General features: G+C 55.8%; 1 protein-coding gene across 1 annotated transcript in view; it reads left to right on the forward strand.

The window, feature by feature from the left end:
* Positions 1–19,257, forward strand: part of DAGLA (diacylglycerol lipase alpha) — a 66,656-nt gene that overhangs the window by 665 nt on the left and 46,734 nt on the right. The window lies entirely within an intron of this gene.

Consider the following 19,257-nt stretch of genomic DNA (forward strand, 5'->3'; position numbering starts at 1 on the left):
CTTGGCACGGTGTGGTGCGGGGGGCTACCCGGCACTGCCGCGGGGGGAGTCCGTGGCCTTCGCATCCTGATGAATGGGAAGGGCAAATGCCCATCCTTCCTCACGGGCGATGAAGGGGACACTGCCTCTGTCATGGAGGTCCAGTTTTAATGCCTGTTGTGTACACTGGACTGAGGAGGGCAGAAGGCTGGGAGAAGGTTGGTGTCCTTTATAATGGGCATAAACAAGAGATGCCAGGAGAAGCTTCTACCACAAGGGCCCTGATGGTAACCCAGATAGAGACCTTCCAGGCACTACCGTTGTCCTGGGCTAAGGTAGAGAGAACCATTCATCTAGCTTTTCATCTAGCTTTGGGAACGAAGGGAGGGGTGGATGATTTTCAGTGGTGATCAGTGTCCCAGAATATGTCCTGAGAAGCAAGCAGGACCGAGAGGTAACCCGGGTCAGCGGGTGAGGGAGTGGTATGGCACACCGTCTATCTGTAGTCACGGGGTCCTGCCTTTTCCCTGGGTTGATGGGTTCACTCCAGGGTATCTGGGAGTTGCCTCTCTTCTTTGATGCTTGGGAACCTTTGGGTCCAGAGGATTGGATCGATTGGGGTATGCTTGAAAGATGATTCTGCAGCCACTGGGAATCTGCTGGGGCCACCGGGACTCCCACCCCTAGGCTTAAATTCCTTTCCTAGGGCTCTGTCTGTCTTCTCTGCTTAGCTCCTATGTTAAAAACCCCTCCATCTGCGCTGAGATTGTGTTTGCTCTCACCAGTCCTTTGGGAAGCTTTGGGTGAAGGTCTCACTCAGCATCACCTAGTGCCTTACTTTACAGAGGAGCAATTTCCAGCTTCTCCTAGAGAAGTCTTACAGTGTAGGGGAAATCTTCAGTTCTTTGTGGATCTCTTGGGGGAGTGGGATCAGTGGTAGAAGAATCACAGGGTTGAGCTTGTGCTGGGGAAGGCACTTGTGAGTCCAAAAAGATGATGTTGAGGATATTGGAGACTAGGGTGGCAGGTGGTCGCCAAATTGCCAAGGTGGGTGCTTGGAGATGCTGAGTTCCCTATAACCGGAGTACTGTCCAATGCCTTTGGAGCCATATCACTTTAATTCCAGTGTTGGCTGTGTGACCTTCAGCAGGTGACTTCACCAATCAAGGCATGTCACATGGTGGTCTGGTAGTAAAGAATGAAAGGAAATGGTGCACGTGGAAACACTTTGCAAACAGCGAAAGACTGTACAAAGGTCAGAGAGTCTCATCAAGTAAAGAGACCAGGGCTGGAGGCAGGAGCCATAGGAAATGGTGGCGCGGGATGTGATTGGGAGGAAGGGAGCTGGAAGGTTGAGGGCCTGTCATAGGGAATTAGAGGCCCTGAGCGCACATGCTCCCAGTGGGAGCAAGTGGGATCTGTTGACACTGTGAGTCAGCTGCTGAGCTGGAACCAGGCCCCCAGTCTCCCGAGGACGAGGACGGTCCTGAGCATGGCCCCGGCAGCTGTGAAGTCCTGCAGGAGTGGCCCAAGCAGGAGGAAGCACTTTGGGTGGCAGATGTGCCTCATTGCCAGGGCAGGTCTGGGAGGTGTCTGTGGCTGACAGATCTAGGGTACCTGTGTGGGAGGAAGACTTGGGAAGTGTGTGTGTTTTCTCTTGAGAATTTCCTTTGGCTCTGGGTTCTGAGAACGGGGGTGGGGAGCAGTCACATCAGCGTCTTTTGGGCTGTGGCCTGAAGGAAATGAAGTGGGTCAGACCATCCAGAGATTGATGTGGCTCAGGTCTGGATGGTTCTGCGGGAGGTTGAGGCTCGATGGCAGGGGGACCGGGGGGTGTGGAGGATGTCCTCAGACACATGGGGGAAAGGAAAGGGGGCTACAGGCACCTCTGAGGGCAGACAGGTGTGGCACCTCTCCCAATGTGGCCCCACTTCTGGCTGAAGTGCCTTCCCAGGTGGGGAGGATGAGGGTGGCTGCACAGTGCTTTGCTCTCTGCCACCAGGAGCCTAATTCCCGACAACAAGCTGCAGAGCCTGAGTTGCAGACCCTGCCCCATGGCACTGGAAGTCCTGTTTTTCTCTCACCCAGGCCATTTCTCCGGCATTCCATGCACGTGTCTGCCTTAGCCGGCAACCTGTTTCACATCCTTGCTCCCTGAGGAAGGTTTTTGCCCTGTGCCCAGGCTGCAATGTCAAGCCACGTGGGTGGAAGGAGGACACGGCCCTCCCAGACCCAGGGTTGTGAGCTGACTTTTCCATGCTATGGACTTGCCCTGTCCCCGTAGCTGCCACCCAGTCACTGTCCAGCATTGCAGGTGCTTCCCTGGTCATTCCCATGTTGGTCTGAGGGGTGTCCATGGCCCGTCTCACCTGCTCCCTGCAGTGCCTTCATACCTCCCCTGAGGAGTTGCTGGGCACTTCGGCTCTGGAAAGCTCTCTTAAGTGCAGAGTCCATTAAGGAGGAAGCCTCCAGCCTCCCTGTTGTGAATATTCAGTATTCAAGTCTCCTCAGCTCACCCTCCACACCTCCTCCTGTTTGTTCTGATTTGTGGCTCAGCCTTATGGTTTGTGGCTCCAGGAGCCCTTTTCAGCCACCCTTTGCCTTCTGCTTGGGATGCCGGGACTGCACAGCAGAGCTGGGTGGCAGGCAGGGCAGATCTGAAGACACTAAGAGGAGGAGTTGGCCTCTGTTTCCCAAAAGGAGAGCTGAGCTTTCTTCCCAGTCCTGGGGTTTTGGGGCAACAGGGAGCCCAGCCAGGTTAGCACCCTTGTCATTGTGCACAGATGCTGATGCTGATTTCGAGTAAGTTCCAGCCGAGGCAGGGGGCCAGTCACTTAGGAGTGGACCTCGAGGGCAAGCAGCTCCCTGGAGCTGCAGTATTTCAGCTCTGGTCCCCAGTCATATTCCCATTTTCCTTGTCCGTGTTTCTCTAAAAGTTGCTTTACTCAGCTCCTGGCAATTCCTCAGCTGCCCCATAAATCACAGTGCCTGGCTGCTGTGCTTTAGGGGTGCCGGGGAGCCAGGCATCTGTGGCCAGAGGATGCTGGACCAGAGCTGACAGCAGCAGGCCAGAAGGCTGCAGCTGAAGGCACAGCTTGTCGCTGGAAGCCACTCCTCCCCCAGTCCCTCTCCTCAAGACCAGAGGGGAACCTCAGTGTTTAATCACCTGTTGGCCCATCACTCCGTGACTTCAATTTCTCACCAGAATAGCTTTACATTACACTCCAGTGGACTGGGCAAGTAGCTCTGGGGGAAATATCAATGAGCATGTGGTCAGAGGAAGATAAATCTTTTAGAACCGCGGAGCCCAGGACATTGCAGGATGCGGTTACCTCCCCAGCGGGCAGGGCTGAAAATGGTTTATTTTGATTTTCTTTTTTTGTTTCTGATACTGACTTGGGCTGGGCGTGGTCTTTCTGGGTTGGATGGGAAGCATGAGTGTGGGTGTGGACGTGGGTTGTGTGTGTGGGCAGGAAAGACCCAGGAAACTGCCTTATCTGTGAGGACCTCTTTGCTGCTGAGGAAGGAGTCCAGGGAGATGCCGTGGAGGGGATCGGTGTGACCAGGGGTAAGGGTGTTGTTTTCATGGGGCGTTTGGCAGGAACGCCCAAGTCCTCTAGATGGGGATGGGGCTGTTACCACCGCGGGGCTGCCCGGGGAGTGCACGTGTGTAAAGTCGCTTGTGCCCGTAAGTGTTTCTGTGGGAAGTGAGGGCGGAGGGGGTGTGGAGCGCCTGGTGGTGTGGGAGCGCGCAGGCTCCCGTGTCTGGCTGGCCTGGTGTTGGTGGGTGTGCGGGGCCGGGGGTTGCCGGGCTCTTCACAGCAGGAGGGAACAGTGGGAGTTGGAGGAGGCTGCCTTCAGGCTGTGGGAGGGCAGAGGGTGGGTTTCATACCTCATGTTATGACTCTTAACTTGAGGAGCCAAGTGCTTTCTCAGTAGTCCTTAGAAGGAAGCTGGGCTGCAGGCGGGGCTCTCACACACCCTTCTGTGCGCTACCTGGGGGCGTCTCACACGCCTGCTTCCATGCTCCTCCTTAAGCCACCTAGAAGTCAGCTGGGGACAGTCCCCTCCCCCCCATGACAGAAGATAGCATTGTAGCCCATGGGTGGTAAAGACTTCAGACTCTGGAACCTCACGGACCCAGATTGGATGCTGGCACACCTCAGTTTCCTAATCTGTAAGATGGGGACAGTAAAACCTCCGAGGGCCGAATGGCAAGAATTCTCCCAGGTAATGCCTGGTGCGTAGAGAGATGATGATGAAAACACGCACTGAAAAAATGTTTTTGCTCTTGTGGCTGGAATCCTTTCCATAGAGAACTGGTTATGTCGTGATCTGCATATATTAGCAGCAGGGAAGATGTAATGGGTCTCATTACTTGATAAGAAGTTAGCTCCCCACATCCTTGGGATAGACAGAATCTTGCATATCTGTTAACAGTGTCATCAGCAAGAGTATATCTTAGCCTTGAGGAATGTTTCCACTTGGACATAGTCGATAGTTATTTCTTGAGCACCTGCTGTGAGTTGGGGGTTAGTGAGGGCATGCAGATGAGGTGGGCATACCAGAGCCTGTAAGGTGTGGATTCTGACCTCAAGTTGCTTAAAATCTGTTGAGAAGATATAATTAATTTCTAGAAATGAGTGACGCCAGAGGTCAAAGGAGGGAGAGTGACTCGAGCCAGGGAGGTCAGGGAGACTTGGGTGGCCACGGCCTTTTTATGTGGGCCATGGGGACCGGTGGGAGTGAACAAAGGAAGGTGGTTGTAGAGGAACTGGCAGCAACAGGGGCGGGTTGGGGGGGTGACTGGTGGCTGGGAGGGGAAACTGCTGCCCGTCTGTTATATGCTGTAGGGCGCATACAACAGAAGTGGTGAAAGCTAAGGTTGGAAAAATGAGCTGGAGCTGGGTCCCTGGGAGCCACGACGGCAGGGCTGAAGGTTTAGTCTCCAATCTGTGAACGCATGGGCATTCACTGAAATGTTCTGAGCAAGAGTTTGGGGGCTGGTGCCACTCACCAGGAAGAGTGGTGTGGCAGCAGGTGCCAGGGTACTGAGGGACAGGAGTAGGGGGTGCCCAGGTACAGAGGGCTTGAACCAGGGCAGTGGCCACTCTGCAGGGGAAAGGGGAGAGACAAAGCCTGGTTGATTATGGAAGGGAGACAGAAGCCATGAGATTGGTCAGTGTGGTCACTAGGAGGGGAAGGGGTGGGAAGTGGGGCCGGGAAGCTGAGCTGGGCCTCAGAATCACTGCCTGGAATGTGTTGCCTTCACTTGACTTTCAGCGGGTCTGACTCCCGTCAGTGCTGGGGGGGGAGCGCGAACGACAGGCTTTCAGGGCTGCCCTTGAGGCCGTTCCCATCCCCGAGGATCCACTGAGGGGGTTCCAGTGTTCACAGCACTTATTTCCAGGCATTTGATCATTTGCTCACCAAATTACCCCTTGAAATTTCGCCTGCCTGAGTTCAGCCCAGGAGGTTACTATTCTGGGAAGTTTCATCAAAACCCTTTCAGTGTTTGGGAGTTCTCTGAGCCTGGAGGAGGATGGAGGAGAACAGGGCTTGCCCTCACCTGTGTTTGTGGGCTGCTCCTGCTAACCAGTCCTACACCTGGAGACGGTCCTGGCCAGGGAGCCTGCGGCTCTGGGGGGGAGGTCGGGACGGTGGCCCTCCACTGTGTAAGGTGAGACAGGATGCTGCCTCGAATTCATCCCTAATGGGCCCCTCGTCATTGTCTCTCCTGGAGCCATTTAATTAATTGATGATTAATGTTCCTGGACTTCCTTGAGGTTAATCTATTATTGATGTCCCTTCGTTAATATAACATTCCCTGCACCTCCCAGCCCCTGGCTGCTCCTGATGGGCAGGCCACACAGTGGAGTGGGCTCCCTGGGGCTGCACCTCTGTCTCCTGGGGACAGGGCCCTGCACTTAGCTTTCTCGAAGCCTTTCAGGTTTGGGTTCAGGGAGGGCACCAGGGCATGTCTTTAGGAGGCTTTGCTCAGCCACAAAATAATAGTAATAACAATAACTTCCATTTTCTGAATGTGGATGAACTGAACCCAGGAGAGTGTATAGAGGATGTCATTTACTCCTTGCAACAGCAACTCCCTGCACACTCCCGTGCCTCCAACCTCCGTCTTACAGGCAGCTTAGGGAGCTTGCATCACCTGCTCAGGGACACTCAGCGAGGCAGGGAGCCAGGGTTTGAACCCAGGATGGGTTCTTTTTGGTGTCCCTGTCCATACCCCACCTCTCCCTCAGGTCCCACACAAGCCCACCTCCTCCGTGAGGCCTTTCTCCATGCTCCACTGACTCTAGCACTCTTTTTTTTTTTTTTTTTTTTTTTTTGAGAAGGAGTCTTGCCCTGTCACTCAGGCTGGAGTGCAGTGGTGTGATCCCAGCTCACTGCAAACTCCGCCTCCTGGTTCAAGCAATTCTCGTGCCTCAGCCTCCCCAGTAGCTAGGATTACAGGCACCTGCCACCACGTCCAGCTAATTTTTATTTTAGTACAGACGGGGTTTCACCATGTTGGCCAGGCTGGTCTGAAACTCCTGACCTCAGGTGATCCACCTGCCTCACTCGGCCTCCCAAAGTGTTGGGCTTACAGGCATGAGCCACCGCGCCTGGCCAAACAAAGGCATCTTCTAGCACTCTCTTATCTGAATAGCGCTGGCGCCCCTCAGAGAGAGCATGTGTGTTCCCCTCACTGATCTGTGTCCTCATTGAAGCATAACAATCATGGCAAAATAACATTTAGAGAGCACAGGTGCCAGGCACCAAGCTCAGCACTTTTTGTATCTTCTCTCATTTAATCCTCATGACCATAACAAGGAGCATGGGACTGCTGGGCCTGGAGTGTTCTGGCTTTGCTGGGCAGCTGTGAACAAGTCACTTTTCTTTTGTTAGCCTCAGTTGCCCTGTCTGTATAATAGCAGCAATGATATTTGTCCTGTCTCCCTCACTGTTCAAAGGTGACACTGGATGGGAAAGGCCTTTGGGAAAGACACTGTGCTAACAAAGGATTAGGGATGGCCGGGTGCGGTGGCTCACGCCTGTAGTCCCAGCACTTTGGGAGGCCGAGGCGGGCGGATCACGAGGTCAGGAGATCGAGACCATCCTGGCTAACGTGGTGAAACCCCGTCTCACTAAAAATACAAAAAATTAGCCGGGCATGGTGGTGGGTGCCTATAGTCCCAGCTACTCGGGAGGCCGAGGCAGGAGAATGGCGTGAATCCGGGAGGCAGAGCTTGCAGTGAGCCGAGATGGCGCCACTGCACTCCAGCCTGGGCGACAGAGCAAGACTCCATCTCAGGAAAAAAAAAAAAAAAAAAAAAAGGATTAGGATTGCTCGTATATGAGATTTAAGAGCCGGCATGAAGGCTGGGAATACTTAAGGCTGGGCACATAAACCCAAGCCAAGGCATCTGCACCCACCCTCCAAGCCACCCCAGCCTGGCAGATGAATTCTGCAGCTTGCCAGCTGCCAAGAACTTGCTTGAGGAACCTGTGTGGCCAGGAGAGGGGCAGGAGATCCTTAGAGTGGCTGCCAGGCCCTGGTCTGCTGTCCTGGCTGGATGAGCAGTGCCTGGGTCCTTGGAGGCGGTCCCTCCCACTCTGGGCGCCTGGATTTTGTGGAAGTGCAGGGGGCCTGCGGGGGGTTCTGGGCCCTGCTTCCTCTCCCATCTCCCACATGCAGCCTAACTAGGTCAGTTCAGGCTGGGTGTGGGGAGGAAGGAGGATAGCTCGCCAGGCAGCCGCCCAGACCTCCCATCACCCCTCAACACATGCGGAAAGCCTTGTGAGGAGGTGAGCCCTGTGTTTGTTCCGGAAAGCGGTGGGGCCACCAGCCTCACAGTGGCAAGGCTCCCGGGGCGCTGGCTGGGAATCCTCTGCTTTCTCATCAGCTTTACTCAGAGCGCATTTCAGTGCTGGGCTGGGGCTGGGGAAGATGACACGTGCTGCCAGGCCCTGAAGAAAAGGGCAGAGCCCTTAGACTTGTGGGTGGGGGTAAGGCATGCCTGCCATCGCTCATTGGAAATTGTGGCCAGGCTACCGTTAGGGGATGTTTTGTTTCGCTTCCTAAGTTTCCGCCTTCTGCGGGCCGGGATTACATCAAGCTCCCCTGGCACGCCCTTTAGCCAACTCCCACTTCATCCAAGCTCCTCCACTGCCCTGAGACAGCTGCCCCGCTGCAGTTTTGGCGCAGGCCGCAGAATCACTGGGCAGCCCTAGGCCCAGTGGCTAAGGGGACTGTCCTGGCCTTTTCAGCCTCAGCTGCAGGGGCTGGGAACTCCCAGTGCCCTGCCTCCCAGTTAGCACCTGCCCACTTCACCCACTCGAGTCTGCCTGGTCTCCAAGATTATTCACTTCTGATTCATTCTCTCTCCCTCTTTAAATTCAGCATAGCATAGGCCTTCAGACACGGGCTTTAGCATAAAGACAGAGCTTTATTTGAGACCACTATTACTTGTGCAAGTCACTTGACCTGTTTGAGCCTGTTTCCTCATCTCTCTCTTTTTTTTTTTTTTTTTTGAGACGGAGTCTCGCTCTGTCGCCCAGGCTGGAGTGCAGTGGTGCGATCTGGGCTCACTGCAAGCTCCACCTCCTGGGTTCACGCCATTCTCCTGCCTCAGACTCCCAAGTAGCTGGGACTACAGGCGCCTGCCACCACGCCCGGCTAATTTTTTGTATTTTTAGTAGAGACAGGGTTTCACCGTGTTAGCCAGGATGGTCTCGATCTCCTGACCTCGTGATCCATCCACCTTGGCCTCCCAAAGTGCTGGGATTACAGGCGTGAGCCACTGTGCCCAGCCTCTTTTGGTACCGCTTCTATCCACTGCCTTTTCTTTGTCTAACTTTTCCTCTCTGAGGCCTTTGGGGGAAGCCAGTTTCTTCCTCAGACTCTCTGAGTCTCTGCGCACAAAGCCCCTCAGCTCCTTCAGCTGCCCTCCTAAGAGTTGGGGGGTCATGACTTGGCCTCACAGAATTCCATGCCATCCTCTCTGGTCTGGGCAGCCTCTCCAGGGCAATGGGAGCCCAGCCCACCGGGTCTGCAGAGCCCCAGCTGAGGCCTGAGCTTCCAGGCACTGCAAACTCTCCTGGGCTGCAAGGCCAGAGTCAGCCCCAGTGCACCCCCAGGGCCAGAACACCAGCCGTATCCAAGTCTCTTTCCCCCTAGGAACTTAAGGAATTTTTCTTAAGAGTTGTTTCAGTTTCATACCTTTGAAAAGAACTTGGTTCTCCTCTGACACCTTCGCTGGGACTGGGGCCAGACCGTGGAGCAGAGAATAGTTTTGCCATGTGTAGTCTCCCATCTCCCCATTTATTCAAGGACATTTATTGAGCACCTACTTGCTAAGCCTTGTGCCCGGAGCTGGGAATAATGGTATCACTTCGTCCTGAGGGAGTTCCTGGGTTGGCATAAGCGGACACTACCACTCTACCAGCAGCCACAATGGCAAGCGCTATGTGGTGAGTCCTCTCTGCTACACAGTGCTTTATGTGTAGGGACACATTTAATGCAATGAACAGTGACGGCTTCCATTTTCTAGACACTCACCCCTCTAGGCTCTGTGCTCAGGACAGTCCCATGGCACCCATGGAGGAAGCACTCATTTCATAGCAGGGGTCCAGGTCTAGGACGTCAGCTTCCTTGGGGAATTGAGGGAATCTGTTAGAGGCTGCGTGTTTGTAGCTGGGACTTAGGTCCCGTCTGTCTGGCCCCTGCTTTCAGGGTGTTCTCATTCCCCTCACCTGGCATGGGGTTTGGGGATCCTGTGAGCCATGGGAGGAACAGCCTCCCACAAAAGGAAGGCCCCCTTTGGCTATCCTCTTGCTGCGAAGGCCAGGCCCCGCTCCCAGGAAGCCCCCATGTGTAGACCCGTCTGTGGCTTGCACCACCTTGTTACTCCCACTGTCAAACTGACCTTCAACTACCCTGTACCTCACCGGCCGTGGCAGGCGGCTTTCAGGCTCGCACAGCATGGCTCCTCTCACCCCACACGCCCCTGCCAGTGCCACTCCAGATTGTTCTCTTTGCTGCCTGCCTGCTACACCATGCAGTTTAGAACACAGCCTAATGGAGGGCTCGGGGCACCGGAGCAGCTGCCTTCTCCATTTCTTCGCCCCTTTAACCCCTCCCTTCCCCAGGTGAACCCTATTCAGCAGGCTTCCGGCAGCAATAAAGAAGCTGGGCGCCCAGCCCACCAGCTGCTCCGTACTTTATAAAAGTTTAACCTTAATGGTGTAATGAACTCCCATCATAAAGCAGCTGGAGCAGTGCATCCTGGGATGTATAAATTATAGGAACCCTCTGAAATTGTAATTGGAAATGGCAGCAACAAGAAGGTTGAAAGTGGCTGGCCTCTTTGGGCCAAGCACAGCTATTCTCTGTCTCCTTTCAAAAGGCACACAAAACTGAGTCTGGCTGTGAAGAAAGAATGTCCTCAGCCCAAATCGAGCTCCTGGTTCTTCCGCCCCGGTTCCCACTTCCTGCCTCCAACTGTGTCTGCAGAGCCTGCAGCCTTTGGAGGTGGGACCCCCCGCTCCAACCTGGCCCTGTGCTCTGGCTCTGTGCCCGCAGACAGAGTGGGCTGAGAGGGGACAAACACAGCCACAGGGGCAGGCTCCACCATGCTCCAGGGAGTGCTTTGGAGCAGTTGATTTGACCTCCTCGAGTCTCCACAAAGTGGAGTGAACCCACCTTGGAGTGCTGGTGGTGATTGAATGGGAAACCGCAGGGGGTGTTGGGATGTAGGGTTGAGAGCTCAGGCCAGACGGTCTGGCTTCCTGTTGCAGCTCCTGCTGGGGTAGTCTTGAGTCCTTAACCAGGTCCTTTCACCTCTCAGCTGCAGTTTCCACCTGTAAAATCAGGGAATAATTGGCCTCTGAGGAGTGTTAGGAGGTGACATGAGATGATGCTGGCTCGTGACAGACTCAACATCGTGCTTCTTTGATGGGCACAAGATCACTGGGGAGCTTGCTAACGCAGATTCCAGTTTAGGCTGGCTGGGCCCAGATGTGCATTTCTAACAACTCCTAATAATGCTGCTGCTGCAGGCCCTGGAGCACACCTCACTTTGAGTCTGGAGGGCAGAGTGTTTGACCCATAGTCAGTGTGTTAGAGCCTGCTGTGAACATACGTCCAGGCAGAACCCAGGGCCTGCACAGGTGCCCATGTGGCCCATGAGCCGGCAGCTTCAGCATCACCTGGGACCAGGTTAGAAATGCAGCATCTCAGCATCCCTTCACCATCACCCTCCTCCACATCAGAATCGCTGGGAGGGGAGCCTGCAGCCAGCTCTGGAAGTTCTACTTATGCACACTTGAGCAGTCCTGGCCAGGACTCATCCTTCAGAGCAGGATTTCTGAGTGCAGATGGGTTAACTCCAGCCTCCGAGTCTCCTGGGGTTGGCCATGGTAGAACTTGGAACCTAAAAATATAGGTTCCTGAGCCCTGCCTTGGGCTTACTGATTCAGAATTGCTGGGTGGGGCCTGGGAGTCTGCATAAGTTTGAGAGTCACTGGGGACCACTCACTGCCTGAGAGATGAGAAGAAGGGCAGAATCCCCACTCCCCACTCCCACCCTTTATGCATAAACCTTTGCCTCTGCCAGGGGGGAGAAGGAACACCAGGCTGGGATCAGGAGTTCCGGGTTCCTGCAGGATCCTGTCACCAAAGCCCAGGACCCCAGAGCCACTCTGCCTGGGGCCCAGCTGTGGGGTTTTCTCACACCGAGAAGAGGGAAACAACCTAACATCCCGCAGTAGAGAGCTGGTTGAATGAACTTCCGTACATCTTGTATGTGGACTACTCCACAATAATGAGGAAGATGGTGGTAGAAAAATGTTTGAGGAGAAGTACTCACCTTTTAGTTCAGTAAAAAAAGTGGTAGGTGCCGAATGGTCCCACAATTAGATAGAGGAAAAAAAAGACTAGAAGGATGTTAATAGTTGATCGTTTTCCTAGAGGGATCATGGGTGATTTATATTTTCTTCTTTTTGGTTTCTTCTTTTTTTTTTTTTTTTTTTTTTTGAGATTGGGTCTCACTCTGTTGCCCAGACTGGAGTGCAGTGGTGTGGTCTGCCTTCTCAGTTCAAGCCATTCTCCTGCCTTAGCCTCCCAAGTATCTGGGACTATAGATGCCCGCCACCACATCTGGCTAATTTTTGTATTTTTAGTAGAGATGGGGTTTCACCATGTTGGCCAGGCTGGTCTCGAACTCCTGGACCTCAGGTGATCCAGCCTCCCAAAGTACTGGGATTACAGGTGTGAGCCACTGCGCCCAGCTAGTTTCTATTTTCTATAGAGAACATGTATTTTTTAATAAGAAAAAGATAAGTCTTTTTTTTTTTTTGAGATGGAGTCTCACTTTGTCGCCCAAGCCAGAGTACAGTGGCGCAATCTCGGCTCACTGCAACCTCTGCCTCCTGGGTTTAAGCGATTCTCCTGCCTCAGCCTCCAGAGTAGCTGGGACTACAGGCACCCGCCACCACGCCCGGCTAATTTTTATATTTTTAGTGGAGACCGGGTTTTACCATATTGGCCAGGCTGGTCTCGATCTCCTGACCTTGTGGTCCACCTGCCTCGGCCTCCCAAAGTGCTGGGATTACAGGCATGAGCCACCATGCCCGGCCAAAGATAAGTCTTTTTCTTATGCATAAGTCAGCATGTCTGGTCTGGGGTCCCCGGTCACAGTGCACCTGCCCTGCCTGAGGTGAGGCCTCCTGCAGCCAGGGGCAGCCCAGACTCCCCCACTGGGGTGACTTTCACCATGGCCTCCCTCACCTCCAGGGTATGGCCGATGATCCCCAGGGCTTCACAGTGCTTATCCTGCTTTCTGACTTCCTCTCTGCTTTGAGTCTTCCCTGATGATGCCCAGCACTCCTCCCATTTTACATAAGAGGAGAGGGTGGGGAGGGGACAGCTGAGAGGTGGGAAGCCCCCAGCTTGCAAACCTCTGAGGCCAAGTTTAGTTTGGCATCACCTAGGCGACTAAATCTAAATTCCAGAGTCTAGGCACATAGGATATGCTCAGAGAGTAATGGCTGCATGAATGAGGCTGGGAAGGCAGCCAAGGATGGGGCAGAGGCCCAAAGCTGTGTGACCTTGGCATGTCAGCATTCCTCTATGAGCTTAGGGTACTCATCTGTAGGATTTGGGGAATCAGGGAAGCATGGCATCTGAGTTCCCCAGGCCTCTCCAGCTCTGAACTTCTGGGGGCTGTCACATGTCTTCAGTCTTACTTCCTTGCCTGTTTTTTTCTAAGCAATTTTTGCTGCCCAAGAAGACCTCACCTGCGTGTTCCAGTCCAGTGAGTTTGCGCGTAAATGGCTGCTCAGGGCAGGGCTCTCCAGGCAAGGGCCTGAGCAAGGCCACTGCTGTCCCCACAGCCAGGCTTCCATGCTGTGGCAGGAGGAAGGGAGACCAATGCTGGGACATGAGAGCGATCCACCACCCATAGCAGAGGGTCGGGGTGCCTGGGTGTGTTTGGACCTGACATCGGCCTCGCGTGCACCCTTTGTGCCTCTGCGCTGGCTGCCTGTCGGTTGTCAGGTATCTGCCTTTCATCCTCTCCTGGCCAAAGCTGCCTTTATTCAAGTGCCCCCTGCCAGGCTTTGTGTCCGATACCCCATTTCCGGCAGCCCTGAGTCTGTGGCCCTTTGGGCTGCTGTTTTCCATTGAGTGGCTCCGTGGGGAGGAAGGGTGGGAGAAATCCATTCAAGTCATTTGTTTTAAAGACATTGAAGTAAACCCATGGGATTCATGCGGTCACATGTTTTCCGTCTTCTTTCAAAGTAATAGTTGGGTTTCTGGATCGCTCGCATTACCTACTTCCCTGCCTGGGAAGAGCAAGAGGCCTGGTCTTCAGGAAGAACCGTGGAGAGGGGAAGCCTGGAAGTTAAAAGCTGGGGGCCTGGCAAAACCCGAACATGTGCACGTCTCCCCGCCAGTGGAGGGGCTCTGCCTGGGGAGCACCAAGCACCTGTGTTCTGGTGATGCCAGGAAGCAGCCCCATGGGCCCTCTCTGTGTACTCGCAAGCATGTTTTTCCTAGCCCAAGGAGCCTGCAGAAACTACCTTTGCCAGCAACTGAGAGGCAGGGTTGGGAGCTAAAGTGGTGCCCAGCCTCTCTGCTGGCTGGAATCTGGCCCTGCACAAGGTGAATCTGCCCACAGGCTCTGGGGAACTGGGTGGGAGGAGGGGGAAGAGGAGAGTAACTAGCTTTGCTTTCCCTGCTCTTTCTGTTCAACCATCAGGCACCTCTAGGAAGCTTTCTCTGTCTGCCTGGGGCTGAGCAGTGGTCCGGGCATCAGTGTCGGAGCTCTGTGCTCACTGATCCGCCCCAGTTTCCTTGTTATTCTGCACTGTGAGCTACTTGAGGATAGGGCTTGGCATCCTCGAGTTCATGTCCCCAGAAGCTCCTGCCTAAGGGCCTGCTGAGTCCAACCCACCCCCACTTCCCAGTGGGGAGGAGCAGTCGGAGCTTCTTGTCTGGGAGCTTCCAGGTCCTAGGTCTGCTCTCAGGCCACGGTCTGAGCCTCCCACCCGCCTCCAGCCAACCGGTCTGGCGAGTTTGTGGGGACCTGGCCACAGGCGCTTCTCCAGGGACAGGATGTCCTGCTGTAAGGAGGCTTTGTGCCTGGCTTTCTGTTCTTCTTGGCTCCTCTTTGCTCCTCCTCTCTCTGTCTCATCCCAGGGAGGGTACTGACTTCTGGCTTAACTCTGCTCTCCATCCTGCCTTTTTGGGGTCCAGGACAGCATATAGTGGAGGTGCTGGGCTCAGGCAGAACAGTCGCCTTGCCTGGAAGGAGGGCAGGGGCAGGGCCCTTCAGGAATGAGGTAGGGTGTGTATCCCTGCGTGCCCCGGTGAGACCCTGGAAAGCCAGATACCCAGAGTGTGGGTGACAGGCTCCAGGCCAGAGCCCAGGGGCTGTGGTGACTGTTCTCCCAGCTCCTCCCCGGCTGATGTTCAAGGATGAGGGACCAGAGGCCCAAAGACAAGACGGCAGCAGCCTGCGGAGGCCTCGCTCCAGGACTCCGCCCCCACTGAGACTCCTCCCTGCCCCCACCACCAGGCTCGCTCTCAGGGAGCAGGAAATGGGAGTGGGGGAGCCCGGGTGTTCCTCTCACCCTCTGCGGGAGGGGCTGGGCACCCCGTTCCGTAGGTGTCGGCGGAACCGTCACCAGCGGTGGGCGCCAATGCCGGGATTTCCCTGGCTGACTCACCCTCGGCCTGGCTGTGCCTCAGCCTAGGCATGAGTTCTTTGTGAAGGTGTCTGGATAGTGACAGCGATTCCCATGGAGTCCTGGGAGCGGGAGAGTGGAGGTGGAGGTGCCCACCACCCTGGCTGCCTGCCTTCCACTCCGGGTGGACCTGACGCCCAGCTGTCCTGTCCGTCAAGCACACTACCCCGACTTCCCAGTGGGGAGGAGCAGTGGGGCCGGGGCGCTCCCTGAAAGATCCCCCCAGGGGCCACATGCCTCCCCTCCCCTTCCCCTGTGGGAGAGGCAGGAGAATAGGGAAGCCATTGATTCCCTCCATCCCTCCCAGAGTAAGAGGCATTTCACAGACTGGGCGACCCAGGGTTGGGGGTGGGGTGGGGTGGGGAGCTGTGAGAGAGGCAGGAAGTGGGGTCAGCACCCGGATCCAAAGACCCCTTGGAGAAAAGGGGAAAACTGTAGTCCCTTCCCCTAGTAAGGTTTGCATGAAGCACATCTTTGGGCCATCCCAGCCCCCTTGGCAGCGAGCAGGCAACGGCAGGCGCTGTCAGTGGGGTGGAGGTGTTGCAATTACGGTGTGTAGGGGGCTGGGGGAGGACTGAGCAGACAGAAATGTAGAGTGTGCGGCTTGTGAGCTGGCCTGTGGGGGCAGTGGCAGCAGAGCCACGTGGGGTGGGATGGGAGGTGCATATCTGGGTGGTTCGCCCCAAGATCCTCACCTTCCTATCGCCAAGGGGAGGGAGGTCACCCCTGACTTCCCTGGGATGGCATAGCAGGGGATGGTAGCCTCTGGAGACTTGTCTGCCAGGGCTGAGGGCACAGGGTGACATTCAGGATCCTGGCATGCTTCGGTCTTGGCAGGCAGACTTCTCAGCCCCCTACCTGCTCGCCTGGCCAGTGAGAAATGAAGCGGTTTCTGTGCCCCAGTGCCATGGACAGCTCCAGTGACTCTGATGAGGCTGTTGGCTGTGCTAATTCCTCTGTGGGTAGCCCCACGGTAGGGTGGCACTGGAAAGGAATGTGGTTGGTAGGCCCAGCCCTACCCAGCCTCCTGAGCTTAGCCTGCTGCTGTGGTCAGGAGCATAGAAGCCGGGCCAGGGCGAGGGAAGGCCTGGCCTAAACTGAGACGGGCCCTCCAGGCAAGGCCAGCATTACCTCAGTCCTTGGAAATGCGTCGCTCTGCTTGGGGGAATGGCCCCACGTGGCTGAGCCCCTAGGTGGTGCCAAGGACAGGAGGACAGCAGCCATTCCTGCGCAGGAGCGCACCAAGGCCCCAGGAGCCTGGGCTGTGGAGCAGGGTTCCAGGTTCTCCTCCCAGCCTGCTGCTGACCTTGGTGTGGCCTGGGGCAGCTGTCTACATCCTTCCTCACCTTCCTCCCTCAAATAAGCATTTGTGACTCAGTGGCTCAGAGGTTCCTTCCCACTCAGATATTCTCCTGTTTTTTTTTTTTTTTTTTTTTTAGGGTCTTGCTCTGTCACCCAGCCTGGAGTGCCATGGTGCAATCATAGCTCACTGCACTCACTGCAGCCTCGAATTACTGGGTTCAAGTGATCCTCCCATCTCAGCCTCCCAAGCAGCTGGGACTATAGGCATGCCCTGCCATGCCCAGCTAATTTCCTCCTGTGATGGCCCTGGTAGCCAGGTGTCTCTGCAGTGAGGAGCAGTGAGGGCCCTTTCTTGGACCCTCCATTTCCTCCTCCCCTGGGAGTCATGGGGCGAAGTGAGATAATGACTGGAACTTCCCAGTACCAGGTCTTCTGGCAGCTAGTTGGGCTCTCAGTGAGCAATGGCTGGTACTACTGCCCTTATCACCCTTATGTTTATATTATCATCAGCCTTATTGTGGAGTTGCCTTCTCAGAGCCTGTTGGGGGCTCCCTGGAAAAGGCAGTGTGACTCGTGTCCTGGGCTGGCATCCTGGCCCCCAGTCTGCTCAAGAATCAGAAGGTCAGACTGGGCCAGCCAGAGGGTCAGGGCAGGCAGGCAGGGTCCCTGACATCTCTCCTGTGGGGCCTCTGCAGCTTGGCTGAGCTGCAGGCTCCCATCTGCAGAGGGGCGGCCCAGCTCTCTGCAAGTTGGCTGGGAGACCTCAGAATGAGGAGCGCATGTTCTGCAAACATCTTGCTCACAGCAGATGGCAGCCACAACTGCCTTTCTCTCTGCAGTTCCGGTGCACTTCCCTTTCCTTTGCTCACCCCCCTGCTAACTTTGGTTTCTGCTTTTGGAGATGGGGAGGCAGCCTGCAAGCCTCCAGAGCCACTTCTGATAGTGGGTGAAGCTTGGTGCACGTAGCACGGACAGTTTCCAAAGGAAAAGAAACCTTGTACCCCACCTGCTTCCCTGGGGAAGCTCACTCTTGCCCTGCTTCCCACATGCCATCTCTGAGTCTCTTTGGCCAAATGTGCTGGCAGCGTGATCTGAGAGGAGCAAGGGAGCTGGGCCGGGGGCCTTGTCTGACATTTCTTGAGCAGCTGCTAGGCACCAGGCGTGGTGCTGGGTGCCAAGGACACAGAGATGCAGAGTGTAGCCCTGCCCTCCTGGAGCTCCCAGCCCAGTGGGGAGCCCGGAATGGAGGGGGCACTGATTAGGTCTGCCCTTGGGGGTTGGCGGGCCCTGGCAGCTTCACAGAGGAGGTTGTGATTAGGTTGAGCTTTGGAACACTGAGGAGTTCCCAGGGGAGCAAGATTGGAAAAGGCCTTTTGGGCAAAGAGAACAGACTGTGCAAGGGCACAGAGGCATGCAGACCGCCTGCAGAGCACACTCAACTGTGGTGCGCAGCAGAGCAGAGAAAGCAGGACATGCTACGCACCCTCAGAAAGACAGGGCCTCCTCTGGCTGCGTATGGGTGGGGGCCAGCCTGAAGCTGAAGCCCTGGATGGGAGCCACTGGGGGAACAGGCCTTTCTCAGCTGGGGGGAATTCTGCCCTGAGTTTGGGGCCAGTAGACGCAGCAGCCCTGCTGGTAGAATAGAACTGGACCATCCTTCCCTCCCGGCTGGCCCTGCAGCCACAGTCCAGAAGTCTGGTGTTGGCCTTACTGCCCTGGAGCTAAGGCCAGGGGGTCACAGATCAGCCAGGTGAGCATGCCCTGGGAGAGTGTGTGGGCCAGACCGCCATGGCACTGCCTCTCCTGCTGCGACCCACCCTGGCTCCACCGCCCACCCACAGGTGGCACTAAGCTGAGCACCCACGTATCCAGACCCTCTTCTGTGCCAAATCCTTTCTCAGTGGTCCCACACAGGCCTCATCCCATTTAACCTTCATAAAGGCCATGTACGGTGGGCATCCCTGGCCCTGAGGTCCTTTGACTTGCTGCAAGTCACCCAGCCAAGGCGTGGCCCAGCAGAGACTCCAGGCCTAGGTCCGCCTCACCCTCTGCAGACTCGTGCCTTGCCTGTTCTTCCCTGCGCTGCCTCTGTCACCTCACAGTCGGGCCCCTCTGGGGAGTACAGTGGAGGGAAGGCCAAAACATTCATCCTGGAAGACCCTCCAAATACTGTGGGCAGAGTGCTGGGGACACCAGTGGCAGCTGTGGGCAGGGCCATCCGAATGCCACCCCATAGGGCAGCGGGCCCGCAGCATGGGGGCCTTCCGTGTTTGCTTTTCTCAGCCTTGCATTAGCTGTGCTGCTCACACCTGGCTGACTGTTTGCCCAAAGATTTCTCCCCTGGAAGGAGGGTGGGGCTGGGGAGGGTGGCAGGCAGGTGGCCGGCTGCCTCTGGGCACCCAGTTTTTCTGCAGACCCACACTGCCTGCAAATGCCACACCACCCTGCATCCCCAAGGCTGCCCCAGCAGTGCCTGGCCTCGCCTGCGCAGAGCATGTGACTTGGCAGTGCCTGGGCCTGGCATGCCTGGCGTGCCAGCGCAGCGGCAGCAGCAGCTGGACTGTCAGTAAGGAGCTGGAGAGGCCCCAGAGCCCTCCTGTTGGGTCACTGGTCCTGGTTTGTGGGGGTGAGGGGATGCATCAATGAGACTTTTGTATGGCAGAAGGCAGAGGAGCACATGATTGAATCTAGGAGTATTTATGGACACATCTGCGCCTTTCTTTTCTGCAG

Source organism: Hylobates moloch, unplaced genomic scaffold (genome assembly GCF_009828535.3).
Source record: "Hylobates moloch isolate HMO894 unplaced genomic scaffold, HMol_V3 SCAFFOLD_5, whole genome shotgun sequence".
NCBI lineage: Eukaryota > Metazoa > Chordata > Mammalia > Primates > Hylobatidae > Hylobates > Hylobates moloch.